We start from the raw sequence: 7,429 nt of genomic DNA, 5'->3' as shown, positions 1-7,429 counted from the left end.
TAGATTCAGAAGGATCAGGATTGAGTAGATTTAAACCAAATAGTGTAGTTCCAAAAGTGATCAAAGTGGGTTGCCTGGAGATGAAGAGCGAAAGAGAAAGCTTAACAGTTACTACTGCATACCTATTTACAATATTTTTTGTTCTTTACAATTCTTCATCGTTTGTGCAAAGATTTCCGAAATAGAATCCGTTTTTTCAATCTGTTAATACAACATTTACATTTTTTAGAAAGCTTTCCGCTATATTCATAAAGTTACATTTAAGCATTTTGCTTTGACTCATAGCGATTTAGTTTTAAGGTGCGGTATATTGCCGCAAACCGTCTCATTGCAGTATCTCCACAGTCCGAATCATGCAATTCATAATTTGTATTCTCGGGTATTTAACATATATAGCATATATAACATAGGTTTAATTCACACACAGTGCATAGCGATGTATCGAGTTGAGTCAGAGCAGAGGACTGAAGTGAGATGGGTCGTCTAATGTTTTTGTATTATGGGGTTTTATAACACTTAGTCAGAAGGAGACATTATTGTTTAAGTGTTTAATCAACTAGTTATTCACTGAGAAAAAATGTGTATGATCGGGCATAGCGAAGGCAGTTTATTGCGTTAAAAAGTTATTGAAATAGCAGAGTTTGAGGATGTCAGCATGCAGTCTTTACAAAGAAGAGATAAACGGTCCGGTATTGGTGCAGGGTGCGGTGGCACAAACACAGCGGATTTTTAAGCTGTAGTGCTAGCAAGGTTCTAAAAAATCGGTTTGTAATCTTTGTGCGAGAGGAGTGGTGGTCCGACAAAGTGCGCTGCGGTAGCACGCACACAGCGGGGTTTTGACAAGCGGGAGGGTAATCCATTGCGGGAAGATATATCACTTACTTGTAAGGGTAAAATCCCTGGAGTACTGCGTCGACAGTCTGCTCGGTAATCCTTCCGCTATCGCGATCTGTGTGTTAATGGGTGCTGCCTCTTTTGAACCGGAAGGGAAGATGGTGACCCGGAAGGAAGGGTCCGTGTTTTTTGGTGCAGCGGGAATGTTTATTTACTTTATTCCTAGTACTACGGCGGGGGAGTCACGAGGTGTCTGGTCTACATTGAGTAGACTCGATATTATTTAATAATTGGTCATGTTATTTTATTCGTTCGTTCACGTATGTATGTTATCGTCTGTTGACCCGGAGGTGAAAGGCATGCTGACATGTTTTTGGTGATAATCAAAAACTGACTTGTTTAGGCATTGAATAATGTTTATTCGCTACGCCATTTTAGAGTGGTATTTTTATCGATCATTTACTTGGTTAATAGTGGCAATGGACATAAGCAAGTGTCCATAAAGCAGCGTAGTGTTTCAGTGATTACAAAGAGGGGGAGTATTGTGTTGTGATACTACCGGAGGAAGTATACGAGATTTTCAACTCGCTAGTCTACGATATTGTGGAAAGGGAAAAGGGGTACCCCCACTTTAAGTCCTCTGGGTGTGTGTCCTTAATTAGTGTATATTGGTTGTAACTACTAGATATCACATGTCTTCTCGCATGGGGTATAACTGTTCTGGCTTGTCAGCTTCCTTTAAAACAAACTCAGAAGTCGTCTGTTTGGATCTAACCTCTTCCTTTTTCTTTACCCACCTGGCTTTCCACTTTTCTAAGTCTCCCCATTTTTGCAACACGGTCAACAATTCTTTGATCTGCACCTTTTTCCCTGACACATTCATATTTTCCAGATCTTTGTCTGAGAACTCAGCTCATAGGGTTTTTGTAATGGCTTTGATTTCGAAATATCTATTCCCATACTAGCTGCAGTGCCTGTTAATTTCTCATGGAGCACTCTGGTATTCCGGGTAAGACTCTTGCAGATAAACAGCAGCTCTTCCTCGGAATGGGTATTTAATCTGTCTAACCCCACGTTTCCGGCCGTCAGTTCTTCCATTTCAATTCTCAATTTGTAAATATCTAATGGTTTTGTCTGAGGAGTTTGTCTCTCTAATTCTCGACTCCTTCTCTCAATCTCCAATGTGACACTCTTGGTACCTGAAGTCGATTCCATTTGAATCTCTCTCGTATTGAAAGGATTATGTCTCTTCTGCAAACTCCTTCCTGAGTTCCTAATCGGCAAATCCATTAAAGAAGCTTCAGATTCACATTCACTCGTCTGATCATCTACAATCAAGGGCTCTTTTCTTGGCTACACTACAGTTGGGGTAATGATCGGAGCCTTTGGACTCCCTTGTCTATCCCCATACAAAGGAACAACTGGTCCAATAGTTACTGGGATTGTCAAGGCTTTGGGGCTTGTATTTAACTGGGAGATTTTCTGAATTATTTCGGTTCTTTGTTTGGCTAGAGCCTCTCGCTCTCTTTCCTACAGCATTCTTCCCAGGCTTATTTCAGGTACTATTTGCGGACTCAATGTTGGGGCAGTTGGATGCGTCATACTTGGTCCTTCACCATAATTAGGTTTTGGGAACAGGCTTCCTGTGTTTAAGGATCTCGGTCCTTCCTCATAAGGAGGTCTTGGACAAAAGTCTCTTTCACCTGAATATCTTGATTCTCACTAAATGGTGGTCTTAGACAGGTGTCTCTGACACCTATAGGCCCTAGGCCCTCATTATAGGAAGGTATTTGACAGCTGTCTCTTGCGTTTACAGATCTATTCCCTTCCTGACACGGGGGTCGTTGGGAAGTATCCTCTACACTAGAGGATCTGGGTCCTTCATTATAAGGAGGCGGATTTTTCATAAACATGTCATCCAATAAATCGTCATCTGAATCCCCACTGGACACCCAATGCTTGGTCTTTTCTGTCTTTTTCTCTCCCGCAGGACCAACCATTGCCATCATTGGATACAGTCCTTCTACAATCATATTCTGTCTCCACTGTTTCATTTTTTTATCTCGGGTCTCTTGCTTCAATTTCGGATACCATTTGGTTAACCCTTTATCCATTCGGGGCTTGTCTCTTTCAAAAGCCTCTATCTCCCACTCCTCTAATGCTTCGTACTGTGTCAATCTGGGTCTGGGATGTAAATCATTCATTCGCGTTCTCAAGTTAAAAAAGGATTCTGCCATTAAATGTACCTTCCAATGGGAAAGCCAAAATTCCGTCATCCTTTGTGTACTCCGCCCAATTTTCCAACCACACACATGAGTGGTACCCCTTATCAAACATCATGAAAGATGCGGGAGTGTTAGGTGGCGGTATGACAACACCTTCTCTGGTTTTGATAGGTTTGTCCTTTTTGAAATAATTCTTTACTTTGCTCACTAAGGTCATTTTCCTCTTTTCTCCGTACATAACGCTTTTACGACCTTTCCAGTGATCTTTTCCAAACCCTAGATATCTTGGATCAGGTCTAGTCTCTGGCATATACGTGTGCCACATACAACTTCCTACAAGCGACTCTGTTTACAAAATCACTCCCAATCCAAATGCGGCTTTTATTTTCGTGCAACCAGTCAAATGTACGGTTTCAAATAATCTCGACCAATGGGTGCGCGGCCTTTTCGCGAGACAAGTTCTCACGCTTCGGCACTCACCCCTCCTTTACAATTCCAGCTCCGCTACACACCCGCTGTTTCGACCAATACCAGCGCGGCACAGAGTGACGTCAGAGCAGCTCCACAACTGACTCCCTCCCTCACAAGGTAACGGAAACTTTTATTTCTTTCTTAAAGTGCAAGTGCTTTAGTTATTTAACAACGTGAACACATTCACCACTGTACTCGAGTGTCTAGACAGGAAAGAATTGTTTTACTGCAAGTAAACTTCTTCTGTCTACTTTTCAAATACTACGAGTAGATCTCTTCTGCCTACCCTTCACTCAAGCATTAGGGAACCTGTTACTTCTTCGACTCATCCACTTTTTTTCGGGATATATACTAAGTCTAAAGTTTCACCAGCGAACCCTTTTGCTATCACTCAAACTCCGATGAACCTACTACTCCTTACTCGTGTGACCCTTACTAGGTTATATCACAACTGAAGTTTCATTAGCGAACTCGTTGCTATCATTTATTCAAACATACATTCAGAAAAAACCCTAATTAGTGCTTCCAGTTCTGCCTAACCTGCACCAATTTTCCTCAAGCCAGTGACCTCAATACGGTGTGGATTCTCCTCACCACCCGTTATTCAATTCCCCGGGGATTCCAGACAACATATAACAATTTATTAACGAGTGGGTTAGAACATTTATCAATATAACAGCAAGAAAAACAATATAAAACATTTCATAATTTTTAAGCAAAACATTTCACGTGATTGATCAATCTAGCAGCAATAAAATGTTCACAGTTTAGCAGCAAATAATCTTTTTAGCAGCATCCGACCTACCTAGCTATCTTAACTAGTCCCTAACCATTTCTTTAACTAGTCCCTAACCATTTCTTTAACTAGTCCCTAACCATCCTCTGGCTACCAGAAAATTACTGATAGAGTGCGCAGGTCACCCAACCAACAAATTTACCATACACGTATCGGGCCCATATATTTCAATACACCATTATTTATTAATCGGGCGACCATACACTCTACTACCAGTAACCCAGTTCCTTCCTATATATTTCTATATATATAGGTCACGGGTACCTAATGACCACGATGAATCAGGGAGCTAGCTGTGAAAAAAAGGCAAACAAACACAATACCAACTTTATATCCTTCTGTATTTCATAAAGACCACAGACTCTGGGGAAGTTTTAAAGATTTTATCTAGATTTCAGATTCGGACAGCATGAGATTTATAACCAGTAAACAATCAATAACCAAGATAATGAAGAGTACATATCCATAAAGGAAATATATCAAGCTGATCATTTATGAGTCTACAGTAAGGTGAGAATGAGGAAACAGCTAGGCAAATACTTTCAGACTAAAGGACGGGGAAGAATAAAGATCATACTAGAAACTTCACAGTAAAATATTTCCCCATGAAGAGGAACTACAGGTAAGGTGAAAAAAGACCGTATTATTAAACTGGTGTAATTACTTGAATCAACTAAAAGATGGGTAAAAACAAAGAACATCTGTATATCACGACCTGAAAAGGAAATGTACTCAAAGGATGGGTAGAAACTGGAACATGCTAGAATAACGACAATAACGTATGAGCTATTCATTCAGTGGTTTTGCGAAAAAGCATGTAAAATCATTATATGCAGAGATATGTCTTTATTGAAGCAAAGACAGAAAAATAGAAAGGTGCAGTATAGCGTTTCAGCACTATATTTACCTAGAATGGTGTGAAGACCAACCCTGGCCACAGGTCAGTTAAGAACAGGATGGACCCCAAAGGAAACCCGTCATCAGTAGGACAGCTGGTGCATAATGGACACCCCAGGACAGGGCAGGAAACCCAGATTAGGATCAGGACAGGACCACCAGGATAAGACCAGCACCCGCAGTTTGGAAGGTACGCCTGCGCTCCATCCTCTCTGCAGCTATCAGTCAGAACCCCGATTGGGTTATCGAACTCCCCAGCAAAGTGCTCCGCCAGCACTTAAGGTTTCTCAACAAAACCCTTGAGTCTATGGAAATTTCGGACAGAGTGCTCCGCAGCCCTCTGTATCAAGTCACCTATTGAGTGCGTTGGGTCAGTGACAGGTCAGCTATTCGGACAAGTCGGACAATTTCTCTAGCTAAACCTAGGCTAGTTATACTGTTTTCGGGTCAGTGTACCACCCCCCAAATGTTGCAAGTGTCAGAATCCCCAATTTCGAATGGTCCCCAAGTAGGATAGGTCAACACACCAATCACATTTCAATTCTACAAGCCTATATTAACATATTCTGGGACCGCCTATTGGTGTTGGGGTTCCCATGACATACTCTACGAAATACAATGAAAACTTATACAAATGTAACTTTTGCAGGACATTTTAGCTTCTTCTGCTGGGTGAAGGTGCATCTTCCCAGGCACATCTTGGCTAGGACCTTTGGTTGGCAGGGATTCAATGCCACCGGCAGAAGACTGTCATGCGCAGAATGGTAGCTCAATATGGATTCACGAGTGTCTCTCGGACCCTCAAAATCGCGGTACATGAAAAGTAAGTGAAAACAAATTAAAACACAGAAATAAATGATTACACTGTATACCATGAATAGCTACTCTATACCCCTTACTTTATATAAACTATTTGCATTAAGGTTTAGTGCAAATAAACTACAACACGAAAACATCAGTGCAAGCTTCACCATGTGAGGACACCAAGCGGCCATATTAATTGCAATTGCGCAAGCGCAAAGGTTCCCACCAGAACTGCAAATACATCACGTCACGTGAGTGTGACTAACTCATGCGCAGAAGAAAACCCGCCAAGCAGCGGCCATTTTTAGTGAAAACGTTATTAAGGTTAATACACACATATGCAAGCATCGCTCGGATACCCCAAATGTCAGAATAAAAGGGAAATTAGTAAGACAAACAGGTTGGATTACTTTGTTACATATTACTCGAGGTTCATGAATTCAAGCAAGTCGCGTAATATGCGAATCCTTGCTCCATCAGAGTCACTAACAAACTTCTGCCAATGGCTCAATACCTGTGACCGGAACTTAAAATTCACTCACAACTTTGATACACATCGGACCACCTTCCTAGACCTCGACATAAAGGCATCAGAAGGCCGCTTGATAAGCAAGACCCACTACAAACCCACGGCCTGCAATTCCATTTTGCATTTCTCAAGTTTTCACCCCAGATCTCTTAGAGAAAATCTACCCTACGGACAATTTCTCAGGCTAAGACGCAACTGTAGTGAGACCTCGGATTATAAAGCACAGGCGAAAGACCTCAGTGCAAAACTAAAACAACGAGGCTACCCCAAAAAGATCACAGAGAAAGCACAGAAGCGCGCTAGAAACCAAAACCGGGAGAGACTCATTGAAACATGTACTCGAGAAACAACATCTATACCATTGACATGTGTGACCACATTCAACACAGTCTCTACCCAGGTATCCAAGATCATAAGAAAACATTGGAACATAATAAATACAGGGAAATTGCAATGGGATCCCCCTCTGATTTCACACAAAAAAGCCAGATCCATTAAAGACACAATTGTCTCAACCAGACCAAAACCTCCACAACCACCTAAGCAGACAATCACCAATGCATGGGGTCTCCCCGACATCACAGGCCACTACGCCTGTGGGGACTGCAGCGTGTGCCATCTGACCAACACGACTAAAACACTAGCCCTGGAACCAGGGAAACAGTGTGAACTGCGCAGTCACACTAACTGCAACAGCACCCACGTCATCTACCGCATCACCTGCCCATGTAACCTGTGGTACATTGGGATGACCAGCACGAAAATAAAGACACGTATATGCGAACACCGCAGCACGATTCGGTGTAAGAAGAACACTACCAAACTCACCAATCATTTCCTAGAAATGGGACACACCACCAACGACATGCGCTG

This window comes from Lissotriton helveticus, chromosome 11 (assembly GCF_964261635.1).
Source record: "Lissotriton helveticus chromosome 11, aLisHel1.1, whole genome shotgun sequence".
NCBI lineage: Eukaryota > Metazoa > Chordata > Amphibia > Caudata > Salamandridae > Lissotriton > Lissotriton helveticus.
Note: the sequence above shows the minus strand (reverse complement) of the source record.